Genomic DNA, 16,750 nt, shown 5'->3' with positions numbered 1-16,750 from the left:
ATATTTCTATTTAAGATTCCCATATACAAAGTAAGGCAAAGTTAAGCTTCCATGTACTAGTCTTTTTTGTTCCCCTTATCCAATATGCATGATGGACATCACCTAACCTTCCTGAATCTTTAAGTTTTTTTTTTTCTCTACCCACCCATGCAATTGATTAATCAATTTATGTGTTTATGATCATTTAAATTAATTTATAAGATTTAATAATGGATTAGACATCACCTGCTCAAAATGAAGAGAAAATCCTAGAACTGCTTATGTTTCAATGCAATAATTCAAATATGATTAAGTGAGTTAAAAATATTAATTAGTTGTGGATAAGAACAAATTAAGTCATTAAACTTGATTCCTTTCTTCCTCTTCCTTCTTATCTTAAAGAAGGGAGTTGTTGAGTAACTACTAACTAGTGAGTTTATGTGGAATCATTGTGAAATCCAAAACAGTAAGAAGCAAGATATGAAATAATAGGTGAGAGATCTTGTTGTAGAACAACTAATATAACTTTTGTTTGCTTAATATTATTGGAAGGGAATCAAAAGGCTTTTCAAAGAAGAAAGGTGTCAAAGCAACAGAAATGCAAATCATCTTTTAGAGATTAATGTCTACACGATTCCTATATATATGCTTAAAAGCAAATGGTTTCCATGGCCATCAACCATGCATTAAAGCAACCCTATTAATAAGGAGCCCTTACATGGGGTATAGGTATTGGGTATAAGGCATCAATTGTAATGAATTAAGTGATTGGGTATGTGTGGTGTAATGTGAAATAGTTTATATCCGCCATTTCACGGTCCTAAAAGTCGGTTACCTTTTGGGATTGGTGTGTGGTTTGTGTGATTACATTTTCATCAAAAAAACAAAAAAGAAACAGAAGGGGATTGTAGGTTTAGTCCCACATCGGGTGTGTGAGTGTGGTGTGTGCTGTGAATATCCGTCATTCCAGGGTCCTAGAAGTTGGTTAACCTTTTGGGATTGGTGTGTGGTTTGTGTGATTACACTTTCATCAAAAAAAAGAGAAGGGGTGTGTGGGTTTAATCCCACATTGGGTGTGTGTTGTGTATTTCCAGGGTCCTAAAAGTCGGTTAACTTTTTGGGGTTGGTGTGTGGTTTGTGTGGTTACACTTTCATAAAAAAATGTGATATAGCTACATCAAGGTGTGTAAACTCATAGAAATGTAATCTAATCTAAAACCTAAAATCAGAATTCAAATAAGGAAAAAGACTCTCTCTCTCTCTCTCTCTCACTCACTCACTGAAAGATCATAGAAAGTACTATTCCAATCTCTTGTTCTGGGTTCAAATCTATTTGTTTTGTAATTAATGTTTGGGAAAAAGAACGGTCATTTAGCTCTTCTGCCTAGACTCAGGGGTGTGTAAAGTTACCGTTCCATCCCTTGGCAGTTGAAAATCCCATCCATGTTGATGCTCGTGCACATGCTCTCATTGGCCCGTACTGATATATACATTACACGAATAGACAACAATCTCTTGCCCTTATTTTTTTATCTTGTAAATCTAGGTAAATTCTGTTATGGAGAAAAGTTCTTTGTAGGAGAGTATACACCATTCACGCTTAGACACAGAGAGAGATGAAATGACCATCTTACCCCCATGAAAGGGGTAAATCTTACCCCCATGATGCTAACACATGTTCTCATTGACCACATGCATGTGTAGGAATCACGCTCCTCCAAATAGAAAACGTTAATTTTTTTTTTTTACTCAACAACGAAACAACCTTGAGATCCTCTCCAGGGAGCCCAACACCCAAGGGGTATCCAGTCATTGGTTATATCTCACACATCCTGATGGCTAACTGGACACGTACCAGGTGGCACAACCCAACCCTTGGATGCCCCCTGGCACTCCTTGGGCCCTAAGCTCCGTAGAGAGGATCCAGATCCACCAATTAATGGGGATTGGATGTTACTAAGCTTAGAGGGATGGAATTAAAAGGTGGAACGGAGAATGGATAGGGCATAGGAAGCATCACCAAGTAGAGGTCTTTTTATAGGTTTTTTTTAAGGGAAAAAGATCTATGTCCGAGAGTTTGGTCCAAGCCAGCACACCCATGAGTTTGTCTCTCGCCTCTCATGTGAAAAGACACCTCTTTCCCCTTGTTTTAAGGAAAAGAGAAATAGATACATGGGAATGCCGACCTAGATCATATTTCCGTACAAAAAAATGTTTTCCCTTTTATAATTACGCTGGTCATAGTCATACCGCTGGCTGCTATCCGCTGCAGTCCAAGCGCATATTCCCAACCAGCCACAGTCTCATTCACTTCATCTTGCAAACGTTTTTACGCGGGGTTTCGTGAGACGGTTGTTGTTGGGCCCACGCTGGATTCTGACAAACTAAATTCAGCGATTGGCAGAAATTATTATAAAAATAGTGATGGGATGGAGACCTGGTGGCACTTGGTCCAAGTGTCCAACAACGTTCCTTGGACTTTGTAGGGCCGGCGTGGGTATGTGTGTGACTGAATGGACTGAACTGTGGAACTTGTAGAAACTTGTGAACTGTCGTCATTGGCTCGCCTGCCTTTGGATTTATTTTACTCTCATAATTCTTTCTATGCCCTACGCGTATACCACGCTAAACCGGACGAAATTTTGTTGCTACAACATTCCTGCTACAAAGTTGGCAGTCAAGGAAATAGAATCTGAAGAGGTATTTTAAAAAATATTAAAATCTAGGAGGGTGTTTATGAATCCAAAAGAGAAGTGAATTATTCCATTTCCTTGGCTCCTACTAGCCTTGTAGCAGGAACATTCCTACTATGGGCGTAACAATAAAATTTTTTCCTGATAAACCCCTTAGGCTCTTCACTATATAGCTTTTAGGTTTTTAAGATAGTATCCACTTTTAACCATCTATAATATAAACTCCCATTGTGATTGATTGTGTTATATTGTTATGTGGGAGATATTCTATAGAATACAGATACGTGCAGCTCTCCCCTGTATTTGGGTGCAAGGGCAAGATAGAGGAGTGCACAGCACCTACTCAAGTAGCGTTCTTTTTTTCATAAAATTTCTACATGACCCAAGTAAGATTGATTTCTTGCACGGCCTGATCTTATTGTATCACATTGACAAGAGGTTAGATAATTAAGCACCTTATTTTAATTTCATTATTTCACTGTTTTTTTTAATGAATGAATAAATTATTGTTACTACCAAGAAAAAATGTTAGATAATTAAGCACCTTATTTGTCACGTGTTGACAAAGGAGCCTTATAATTTTCATTGGTTTTTTGTAAGTTAGGAAGGGGGTCAAGAGGGGTGGGGAAGTCCAACTAAGAAATATATAAGTAAAAAGTTTCTTACTATGGAATTAGAGGCCCTCTCTCTCTCTCTTCCACTTATGAAGCCCACCCATCCTCCAACCATAACAAGATAAAACTACAATAAGTCATGAAATTTTCACATGGTAATCAACCTAATTTGTTTATTGCCCTTAAAAACATTCGACGAAGAATTTCCATGACGCTAGAATAGGAAATCATAATAAGGAGAGAACATTGAGTAGGAAACTCACATTTTGTTTGAGGAGAGAGAATATTAGTGTTGAAATGTGGACTATTATGTGAGATGACAGTGGAAAAGAAACCCCATTTCAATGTCGCGGTAATCTTTTTCCATATATATATATATATATATATATATATATATTATTAATCTTAATCATTCCCTTAAAACAAAAATAGATTTTGGCAATTTGTAAACCTTAAGAATTCCTTAGAAAGGACATATTTTAAGTTCAATGGCATGCAACATGCCAAGCATTGATGGGGTTTCCTCCTTTGTAATTTCAACCAATCTTTGTTCTTTAAACAAAATTTATTTTTTTAAGTAAAATTTTCAATGTATTGAAAATTATTTGAAATTAAGATTGATCAAATGGACCAATATTGGAATAAAAAAAACCGAGATCAGATTGATAATAGACCAATAAGAGACCGTTAAGAGAAACCGACAAGTCATCAAAACTGATCAAACAAAAAACTATCAATTTTAGTTTAGATTTTATAAACCAACTCATTATAGTTCTGGCCTAATATACGCTTAAAAAAATCAATAAAACCAAACCAAACCGGCTGTTTGACACCCCCTACCTCATATTATACATGGTAATTTATGCATGAAATGATTGAGGTCAATGAGATGGTATTTGTGTGTTTGTGTCGCAAAATTATATTTTGCACTTTCTTAATGGTTTCATCATATTTATGTAAGGAAAATGATGGTCACATTGGGGATGTGGTCATCCCTCTAACAAACTCTGTTCTTGTTGTTATAAAATGACCTTATTACTCTTCTATATGAGATATTATTTTATCACATCTCATTGGTACGCTCCTCTAATCTCTATGCCACTTTCTCAAAGAACCCTCTCTCTTAACTCCTCTTCTTCTTCTTCTGATTTGGTGGAACCCAAATAGCACATTATTAATATCAAACTAACTGTTAATTAATTCTAACTAACCTTACCTACCATGCCTTCCAAAGACTTTTTATGAGTTCAGAGTACAGACCACCGTCTTCTAGTTTGTAGATTTAACTAATTATTTGACCTTAAAAAATGGGAGTTACCAAAGCTGACAAAACACAAAAAAGACCAAACCATTTAATATATTTTTGTGTGAAACAAACATTTAACTCTCATAATGTATTGATGGGAATCAATGAGGTTCCCTAAGATTAATCGATGCATGTTGACCATTGACGTTTGATCTCCATATGTTTTTTTTTTCTTTGTACCAACAAAGGAGGCCCTTTTAGTAATGATTGGAAGTTGGATGGCATAACTTATGATTTTTTTATTATATATTTTATGAAAAGAGTAGTTGAATGGTCCAGATCACCTATTTATAAGTGTACGATTCACATACAATTAGGTGATGACATGTATCTTCTTATTTTCATAAATATTCCTTCATGACTTCTTTATGACTGCTTGAAAGGATATTTATGGAAACAAAATGACATACGATCACCGAACTAATAAAATCCTCTATTGTGTTGCAAGGTGTGATGCACATCCTATGGCATAGCAGAGGCCATGTGCGCCATGTATGCCGCGTGGCCTTTGCTGTGCCGCAGGATGTGCACCACACACTTGCAATGCGACAGAGAATCTGGACTCATCACTGAACTGTACTTAGTAAAACTTGGGGCACAATTTCCTTAGAAATAAAAGACATACTTAGCAAAATGTTTGTTCAATCGGGGTAGGCTATGTGGTCATGTTATAATTGTCTTGTTGAAATTTTTTTTTTTAAATAAATTCTTACATTTGGCAAAAATCATAATCAAAGTTTGCTATATAGTCAAAATATTAATAAATAAGAACATAATAGTGGGAGCAGAATGATAGCCTTATTATCACAGTAGAGGTGCATAGGGTGTTCAGAGACAACTCTCAAATCACTCAATAATCCCTTTAAGCCACATAAGTTTACAAATCTCTTGTGCCATGGTACGATATCCGACTTTAGCATTGGAGCGTGACACAACTGATTGTTTCTTGCTTCACCATGTAACAAGGTTACCCCCAAGGGAGGAACAATATCCAGAAGTAGATCTTCGATCATCAATAGATCTAGACCAATCGGCATCAGTAAATGCTTACAACCTTAAGTTCCCATTGTTAGAGAAGAGAATACCTTTCCCAGGGGTAGATTTTAAATACCTAAATATACGGTGCACTGCTCCAAGATGAGATGTTCTGGGATCATGGAGAAATCGACTAACAATGCCGACATCATATGCGATATCTGATCTAGTGTGGGACAAGTAGATCAAATGACCAATGAGTCTCTAGTACTGTTCCCTATCAACAGGATCACCCATGACAATGCAAAGTTGGTGATTAACCTCAATAGGGGAGTCTGTAGGTTTATACCCTAGTATACCAGTCTCACTGTGAAGATCTAAGACGAACTTCCATTGGGAAATAAAAATTCCCTTGTTAGACCTTGCAAATTCAATCCCAAGAAAGTATCGGAGAAGACCTAGATCTTTGGTTTCAAACTTCTTAGCTAGTAGTGATTTTAGGTTGGAAATTTCATCATCACTATTCCCAGTAATCACTATATCGTCTATGTGCAAAATAAGGGTCGTAATCTGATTACTAGTCCTTTTCATGAACAAGGTGTGATTTGCTTGACTCGGTCGATACCCAAACGTACTTCTGTATAGGTTTTAAGAAGCGACCAAATCATGCTCTAGGAGACTATTTGAGATCATACGACTTTTGGAGTTTGCAAACACATCCAGTAGTAGATGGGGATGTGAAATCAAGGGGTACTTCCATATAGACTTCTTCTTCAAGATCTCCATTAAGAAATGCTTTCTTAACGTCTAATTTTTTAAGGTTCCAACCAAGATTGGCCGCACATGATAGCAATGCCCTGATAGAGTTAATCTTTCCTACAGGTGCAAAAGTTTCTTAATAATCGATCACGTAGGTTTGAGTGAAGCCATGGGTTACCAAGCGTACCTTGTATCTCTCAATTGTCCCATCTACCTTTTGTTTGATCATAAACACCCATTTGCATCCAACTAATTTTTTTCCTACAGGGCGAGGAATAAGTTCCCAAGTACCATCCTTGTCTAATGCCTACATTTCTCTAACATGGCCTCCTTCAACTTAGGATCTTTGATGGCTTCTTTCCAATCCTGTGGGATAAACATAGAGGACAATGTGGAAACAAAATCTTGGTAGGAAGCACCCATTTGCAACCAACTAAATTTTTCCAGCAGGGCGAGGAATAAATTCCTAGGTACCATCTTTGTCTAATGTCTGCATTTCCTCTAACATGGCATCCTCCCACTTAGGATCTTTGATGGCGTCTTTCCAATCCTGTGGGATAAACACAGAGGACAACGTGGAAGCAAAAGCTCGGTAGGAAGGTGATAAAGAGTTATAAGAGACAAAATGAGAAATGAGAAATTGTGTATAGGAGCAAACTCTTTTCCTAATAGCAATGAGATGGTTATCATGCACATGGTTAGCATTATTAAGGAGACTATCAAATATAGGAGAGATGTTACTTGATGATGGTGGTGAATCTGGTGAAGGCACCATGGTAGGATATGGTTGGTCATCACTGGAGTCCTTTTTCTTGGATCTATTTCGAGTATAGTTGATCATCTCCTGAGTGGGTTGAACCATTGTTTCCCTTTTTTCAGCATCAGGTGTATGCTCCCCTGAACATCATATGTATGCTCCCCCTGAATTGGGAGTGTATCAATAACGAAAGGGGACGAACATAGGCTCTTCCTCAAGTAGGGTTCTGACTCGTGGAAGGTATCATCCATAGTCACATAGAGGTGACAAGAAGGAGGGTTATAACATTTCTAAGGCTCTCTTCGGTATAAATTCTATTTGTATTTATGATATATTTATAAGAAATTAGTTATCAGAATAAATTGTAGGTCCTAAATAATATCCGTTTGGTTACTATTAAGCAGAATATATTGTAGTCTAAAAAATGGGTTTGATATACCGATGTGCAAAATACTTTTTGTAACTTTTAAATTCCTCTGTCCTTCACATAATTTATTCAAACATGTGAATATAACTGCAAAGGGGTAGGGGAGATAATAAAGAAGACAATATTTATAAGTTAGGTACTTAAATTAATATTTTAGGATTATTATTGTAATTACAAACACTGAACCTGAATAGATTTTTTTTCTTAATAAATTTTTTTTGGCTTCCTTTAAGAGGTATATACTTTGCCTAACCCAATGTTTACCAATTTATTCTTCAACTGATCTTGTTTTTCTCATTGGAATCTCTCTCACTTTTGTCTCTTTGGGAAAAAAAATTAAATAATAAATAGGGAAAAGGTTACTTGATACTTTTAAAAGTAGGTAAATAGACAAGGTTCCATTCACCTGTTAATCTCATGACATATCACTACAGAAAATGAAGTTAGGAAATCTCCAAGAGCCAAACACTTTGACCCAATGGATTATTACTCTTAAAATTCCAATCTGATTAACAACATGTTTTTTCTTCTGTCATATTTTTTCCTGTCTTTTGAAAAATTTACATGGTGGGCCCTCTCTCCTCCATCTCCCCTTCCCCAAAAGTGGGTCAGAAAGGTTCTATGTGATCTTATTGGATATGAATTTGTTGCTTTTGAAACGAAAGCTAATGGATAGGTTCCATCCCCATTATTCTTTGATGTATTCTCTTTCCTATACTCAATTGTAAAGTCTCTTAATAAATAAATAAAGGGGCGATGTGCTCTGTGTCGCAGCGCAGGCTGCTCCCAGATACATGGGGGTGGGCACAATGACCACCCTGCCCTGTGAGTGACAGGCCCATGTGTCTGAACGCAGCCTGCGCTGTGGCACAGAGAACATTCTCCCATAAATAAATTTGCTTACGTACATGCATCCAATAGATTCCTTTTCAAATTAAAATGTGAACACAAGATTCACAATTGCATGCGTATGAAAGAGTTGATAAGAAATTTTTTTTAGTCCAAACTCCAATAAACAAATACACTCTTGGAGGAGGGAAAGGCTACTTGTGTGTCTTCTTCCCTAGAAGGATATATAATAGTTAAATAGTTGAAGCCAAATGAAGCACCTTATCTGATCATCAGCAACATATTAACATAATTGACAGTTAATACATACAAATCAAGTAGGAATAGATAACAATTGGGTTGGTCTCCTATCTTTGTTCGATCCTTGTCACCATTAGGTTTGGTTCGGTTTTCAGTTTCGGTTGAAACCAAAACGCCATTAAGAGTTCGTTTTGATTTTTCCGATCAATCTCAAATAGTCTAATCGATTTGGACTGAAATTTAATATTTCCTAGTTTGAGTACGAGGACAAACACTTATTCATGCAAAGAACGCATAGTTTGGGAATGAATTGGAAAAGCCAAATTATTATTTCTGTTATTATTCGTGAAGCTTGATCCCAGTTCTAATCCAGAAAGTACTGTGGTGATTCTTCGGCGGGCTTATTCGCCTTCGAAACGAACCAGAAGGGCTCATCTAGAGCTTTGATTTGATATACATTTCACCCTATGTTGATTCGGTCCGGACTAGGTGGGTTTTTGGGGGTAGTTTTGTACTTTATGGGGTTAGGACTTCCTTATATATTGTTGTTATCGCTTGAGAGATGAGGTGAGTGGGTTTATAATTGCTTCACAGAAATAGTGGATTCGTACTATCGCTCGACTATGGATATAACCTTCCTTCTTGGGGGTGAACCACGTAAAAATATTGTCTTATTGTGTGTGTGATTTCTCTTTCCCTTTGTATTTCTTTTGCAAAATCAACATTCTACTACGTTGTTTTTCGAACGCATGTATCCCAAGACAAGAATTATTTGAACATTATACATATTATCATCTTTATCAAGCCAAGTATGTATTTTTTTTGTTTTTCTAAACCCTATCTTATGATAGGGATTGATTGAGAAATGCATGGAAGACCATGCATGCAAGCATCATAATTCTAATACGTATCAATTTATTGTCTTCTCTTGGACGGCTATAGAGTTCATGTGGTTCACTCCTCAAATTGGGGTCCATTCCACAGTGTACTCCCCACCTTGCAGTCAAGATAGATATATCTATTTGGCCTACAAGAGTTTTCCATTTAAAACATTCATTCTAAGATCAAATAAAGATAAGATCTAAATTTCCACATCAACACATGAAGATAAATGTGCAGATTAGGATGACACATCACCATAATTGCTGATTATTCTTTGGTGTTTCTCTTGCATGGACATGTGTTAGGGGTACGATGTCTTATATTGGGAAATTTTTTGAAGATTATATGGGTATTTTGGTAAAATTCTTGTATAGGATTTCACTATAAATATGTAGCGAGAATTCTTTCTTTGAAACAAAAATCTGAGATAAGTGTGAGGACGAACGAATAGTTGTAATTCTATTCTCCAATGATAGTGAAAAAGATCTCATCTCACCATGGACGTAGACAATCTTATTGAACCACGTAAATCCTTGTATTCATTGTGTGATTATTGTTTACGGTTTCCATTCTTTTGTGCATCGTGTTAAGATTCGCTTTCAACAATACCAATATGAAACATGAAAAAAACAAGATAAAGTAATAAACCATTCCATGCATGCATGCACCTTAAAAGGCATAAACCACGTAAGAGATCATCATTTTCAAAACTATGATAAGGCAAGGAGTAGGAAGAAGATTGACCAGAGGGAAAGGGTTTTTTTTTTTCCTGCATTTTTTTCAGTAATGGATGAGTTTGCCACCTGTTATGTGGCTTTTGGATTCAAACTTATCTGGATTTGGGGCTTGTTGGCTGTTTGGTAGTTGGGTGGGGTCAGGTCGGTTATCTGATCCATATATTGTTGGTTAAGTGGGGGGTTGGGAGGTGGGGAAGGAGAAAATCATGTCTCAAGCAATGCTCATCTTAGTTATATATATTTGATAGGGAAATCAATATTCCCTTTCTTTCCATCCATATCATATATCTTTGATAGACTTGGGGAATATTATAAGGATGTAATTAATTAAGAATGGGTCTTGTTGGTCCATTTGAATCAAAGCTGTTTTTTTTTCTTCCCTTTGGGTCTATCCTATCCGAATGTCCAATAAGACTTTAACTACAACTATAAGTGAAAGGGAAGTTTGCTGAGGGAGAAGGCCGGGGTTGCCTTAAGACTCATAAGTAATGACAAGAGAGTCGAACTCATGACCTCCTGAAAGTCTACACTCTACTAGCAAGATACCATTCAACTAAGCAAACTGTTGTTTTTGTTGAATTGAAGGGATTACCTGACTCCCCTAAATTTTTTTTTTTTTATAGATAATATGAACTTTATTGCCTTGAAAAAAAAGAAGATAATACTAAGGGGGAAGTTTTCATATACGGTCGTGTACGCATGCATGGTCGTGTCCCCTCTCACAAAAAATTGGAAAAATCATAAACCCCCACCCATTAATTAATGCCTCGAAACTCCCACCCTTTCACATACACGACTTACACAGCTGTGTATAAAAACTTTCCCCTTGTAATATAGAAGCTTTATTGAGCTTGCATTTCTTTCATATATCAAATACCTACTATTTTAGTGGCAATAATTAACCTCTTAATTAAGTGGGTTGGCAACAAGGTTGTCACACCATGGAATCTGATTGATCAAGAGTAGAGTCACTAAGGCTGCCTTTGGTTGTTTTTTCACATAAAAGAAAAAAAAAGAGTTTCTTTCATTGCTTGATTAGTTGCTATTGAGAAAAGAGAAGAAAAAGGAATATTTTTTTTCTACTTAAGTTTGAAAATCTAATATATATTTATTATTCTCTGCTACACATGTATACATAATAGATGAGATGAGGAAAATTCAAATTAAGCTTAAAGAAGAAATTCGAACTCTATATAATAATATATCCCAAAAGAAAAAATTTATATTTTTGCAACCACTCAAAATAAGTTGATATTACCTTGGAATGCATTGATAAATTGATAGATAAGTTATGTGTTTGAGAGAGAGAGAGAGAGAGAGAGAGAAGAAAGATGCATACACCAATAAGGAGTCTTTTTCGATTATAATAATTTTTTTCTATTTATGATTGCATAAAGAATAGTAAAAAAAGTCAACCAAAAAAATATAGTAAGGAAAGAAGGTTTAATGTGCAATTACTTTATATCATTTGTTTAAAGTTTTATGTTGTCTTTATTATCTTATAATCTAAGATTTGTTACCATGCAATTATGCCACATGCCCTTTAAGATGTCCAATCCTAACCTGATCTGGACCTCCTCACTAAAACTACCCTGACCAACAGTTTAATACCCAATACTGGAGTTCGTTCAACCACTACTTACTTCAATAAAAACCCTTCAAGAAGTTAAAAACCCATATTCTAGGTTTTGGACTCCTAAAAGTACCCTACAACCATCTATAATTAGGAAAATTATCCTCTCAGGTTCTCTGTCCAATACAGTTCCCTAGTGCCTATAATAAAATAGAGGTGAACCCCACTCGAGTAGTGTATTCGGGTAAAAATAAGATGGTCATTTCTGTCCTCATATAAGAGGAATCAGACGAACTGTACCAAACAAGGAATGTGAGAAGATAAAAATCCTTATTATTCAAGTTTCTTTTTCGTTTTCTTTCTTTTATTTTGTAATTCTTATTTCTTGATTCGCTTAGAGTTTAAACAAAGTGGTATCTCATAATGGGAAACTTGTGGCTAAATGGTCCGATTTCGGTTAAACAGTTAATTTAATTCATGGTGTTAGAGGTACAATTCAAAATTGAAATGTAATCAACAAATTTTTTTGAGTCTAGGTTTGGTTGTTTCATGTAAAATATTTTCATTACCCTTTTCTATTTCAATTCAATTTATTTAATGGTCTCTACTTTTAAATTAATTTGAAAATTCAATTTTACCCTTCAAAGTAGAACAAAACAAGGGACATGTAAAAAAAAAATTTCAAAATCCAAATCCACCATTCAGATCGATACTCCCATTTTAATTCCATTTTTTTAAGGAGTGATGGTGACATATGTGACGACAGATCTTCCTATGTGTCCTTTTTATACTTTTTATTTTTTGTAGCAAATCCAAAATGTGGTATGATGGTTCTCTAAATTAACATAGATGTGATTTTTTATTTCATGAAAAGGGTAAATTGGTACTTTTGCATGCGATAAGTTTGTGGGTGGCACCAATGGGGGCCGTTGGAAGGAAAATTTATCCTCTTACAGTGTACCTCACTTGAGAATCCAACCATCCACCAAAAGACGTCACTCCACTGCCCATGTTTTTATGGTTGGATTGTTAGATGTCCGAACTATCAGCTGTCGACATATCCACCTAACATTATGCACTGCACATTTTTCGAGAATTAGAGAAGATTATTTTCTTATACTTTTTTAAATTAGCTTAAAAATTCAATTTTACTTCAAAATAGAATAAAATAAGGGGCATTTAAAAAAAAATTCAAGATCCAAACCCACTATTCAGACACTCCCATCTTTAATTCCAGTTTTCTTTCTTCTTTGTTTTTTATGACTGGGGACACTAGTGAAAGTATATATCCTATCCTTTGTGCTTCTACTGAAGGGGACATTTTTCTTTAGGTAATGTGATGGTGACATATTTGACAACAGATTTTCCTATGTGTCCTTTTTGGCTTTTTATACTGTTTTTTTTTTTTTAATTTTGGTATCTGTCCAAATGTGTTGTGATGGATCTCTAAATTAACATTTAGTCCTAATACAATTTCAAATAATAAAAAAAAACTGAAAGGGGAGGAGAAAGAAAAAGAAGAAGAGTTACTATTCAGTTGGGTAATAGATCGCTGCTTGGTCGTGTAACATTTGCATCAAAGTGAGGGTCGGCCAATGAGTGCATACGTAGAGGCATCAACATAGATGTGATTTTTATTTGGAGGGGACAACCACTTTTGCATGTGGTAAAGGTGCTGGACAAGGGGATCTTTATCTCCTTTAGTTTCTTGATCAGCCCAATTCCCTAGTTCCTCTAAAAGGGGGGCTGGAATGATCAACCTACCCCTACCCAAACACTCTGTCTAGGTGGGGTCCACCACCCCCTATTAGAGGAATTGAGGATTGGACCGGACAGGGAACTGGAGGAGATAATTTTCCTTAGACAAGATATCATTAAGGAGTGTCAGGGGAGTCATTTCAAAGGTAGGAAAAGAGAAATAGACACAGTGGGCACTAGTATATAAGGGGTGTGCCCAGTCTTTTCCTTATTTTTATTACAAACATTGAACCTGAAGACGTTTATTTTTTTTTTTTGTTCCTTAAAAAATTTCTCTTCCTTCAAGAGTTTTATACTTTGCCTAACCCATGTTTTCCAAATTATCCTCCACTGGTCTTCCATCTTTATTTATTGGGGGTAAACTCGTGTCGTCTTATTTCTTCTGTCTTCTCTTTCCTATCAAATCAAAGTCTCAGTTTCCATAACAAAATAGATTTAATATAATGGGTGGGGGTTTATGATTTTTCCAATTCTTTGTGAGAGGGGACACGACCGTGCATGCTTACATGGCCGTATATGAAAAATTTTCCCTAAAAAAAAAAAAGAAAAAAGAAAAACTACAAGTTTAAAAGGGTTAACAATTTAAATTGCTTACATCCAATGGATACAGCCCCTTTATTAACTAATTTATCTATCTCTTCTAACTGCTTTATCAAAACCTATTAGTGTGTTCTTAATCTCTTGGAGGAGGAAAAGGCTACTAGCTTGTCTGTGTCTTATTCTTCCCTAGCTAGAAGGATAATATATAGTTAAATAGAATTGAAGCCAAACGAAGAAGCACCTTATCTGATCATCAGGAACATATTAACATATTTGACAGTTAATACGTACAACATATCAAGTAGGAGGAATCCATGACAATATTAATGGGTTCTTCTGCTATATATCTTGTTTCCATCCTTTTCACACCATCGAATTATTGGTTAGGTCATAGGTGTGATCGATCCTTATATATATATATATATATATTTTTTGGTAAGAGGATCTTCGCTTCTTGTGATGATAAATGGCGAAAGGTTTTGTGTACGACCATGCAAGTGTACATATACGGTCGTCCACAAGACCATCGGATGGGGGATAAGAATCCCCATGGAAATGACTAAAAACTCCTCCCCCTATTTACTTAGTGTCGGTGCCCCCTCCCTTCCCATGCACGAATCCCTTTGCCATGATAAATAACTAAGATTGCCATATAAAAATGTGGGTTTTTAGTTAGATATAAGGCGTACCCAATGCATGAGGCTCCCGCCATTGTGGGATCTGGGTAAGTGTATCTTCTCCCACCAATTTATTATTCCTCCCAATTAAGATAAGGATTATTTGGACATGTTAGGATCTCTATCAATCAATAGGTAAGTGTATCTTCTCCTTCCCTATCTCATGATGGGGATTGATTGGGAAATGCATGGAAGACCATGCATGCATGCATGTATGCATGATAATTCTAATACGTATCTAATTGTCTTCTCTTAGACGGCTATAGAGTTCATCTCTCTTAAAAAATAGTTGTTTTTATTGTTGAATCGAGAATGTGATCGAAATTGACTTAGAATAAACTACAAGAGTGCATACCAAACACTGCCTACATTTACATATTCATTCTAAGATATATCACACACACACACACACACACACACACAAAGCTAAGCTTTAGAGTTCCACATACAAATACACGTACGTACATGAAGATAAAAATATATTTTTGTGTTTCTCTTGCATGAATATAAACATAAAACATAAAAGAATAAAAATAAGGAGAATGTTTTCCATGCATAAATGCACCTAATTAAAAAGGGGTGAAAATTAACCCTAGCTAAGAGTTGTAGGAAATCACACGTAACTACGTAAGAGATCATCCTTTCAAAATTAAGATAAGGGAGGAAGAAAGTGAAGTGATGAAAGAGATGGAATACGCTACGCTTCAGGACTTATCTGGGTTTTTAAGTAATGGATGAGTTTGCCACGTGTTATGCGGCTTTTGGGTTCAAACCTATCCAGATTTGGAGCCCATTTGGTAATTGAGAGAGAGAGTCTATTATTCTTCCAGATGTGACAATTCAAGAATCTATTCTACCAAAACAAAAACAAAAACAAAAAAAAAAAACATTTTAAAAAAAAGAGAAAAATATGTCTCAAGCAATGCTCATATTAGTTATGTTTGATAGGGGGGAAATCAATCCTTTTCTTTCCATCTATCATCCTTATATTAGTGGCAGTGGCTCCAAAAAATCAAATCCAATTTTTTTATTTTTAATTTTCCCTTCTTGTTAATCGTTGTTGTTTGAGAGCCTTATCGTGTTTGCTTGGATTTCTATCATTTTATCAGATACCCACTATTTTAATTGGCAATAATTAACTTCTTAGGTGGGTTGGCATCAAGGTTGTCACACCATGGAAGTACCTCGATTGAGTAGAGTCACTTAAGGTTGCTTTTGTTGCTTTTTTTTTTCACATAAATGAAAAAAGGAAATCAAAGGAAAAGAAAGAGTTTCCTTCATTGCTTGATTACTTGCTATTGGAAAAGTGATGAAAAAGAAATATGTTTTTTCCATTATTATTTTTTTTTTGGTACAAAGGAAAAATTGAAAATTTTAATATATGTGACTGTCTACTCTACACATGTGAGATTTATAGTCGACTAGCTATTATGTTGGAAGAATATTAGACCTATAGGTAAATAGTTGCTTGAAATGCATTAGTAAATTGATAGATAAGTTTTGTGTTTGAAAGAGAGAGAGAGAGAGGTCATGGCTCAGGACACAATTTCAATGATATCTACCAAACTTCAACCCAACAAATTTAATCTAAATGCATGCAAACTAGAGATGATGACACAATTTCAAGGACAAAGATCCATACATCAATCAAAAGCCTTTTTTTATTTTATTTTAATTGTGTAAAGAATAGTACAAAAAATCAACTAAAAAATAATAAGACTAGAAAGACCCCTACGGTGTCTTAACGACCCTTCAAAATCAGTCCACTAATGCAAGCGATGGAAGACAAAATATCATTCCCCTAATAATAGCTCTTTTCACTATCCATTTTTGTCTTGCCAATTATAATCCAAATTTTCATAAATGGTGTTAAAAATATAAAAATGTAAAATAATCAAGATAATCAAATATATCATTGCTACTTATTAAGGAATAAAATTGGCTTAACCCCAATAAAATAGAAAATAATCTAAAATATGGGAGA

Source organism: Telopea speciosissima, chromosome 7 (assembly GCF_018873765.1).
Source record: "Telopea speciosissima isolate NSW1024214 ecotype Mountain lineage chromosome 7, Tspe_v1, whole genome shotgun sequence".
In the NCBI taxonomy this organism is placed as follows: Eukaryota; Viridiplantae; Streptophyta; class Magnoliopsida; order Proteales; family Proteaceae; genus Telopea; species Telopea speciosissima.
Note: the sequence above shows the minus strand (reverse complement) of the source record.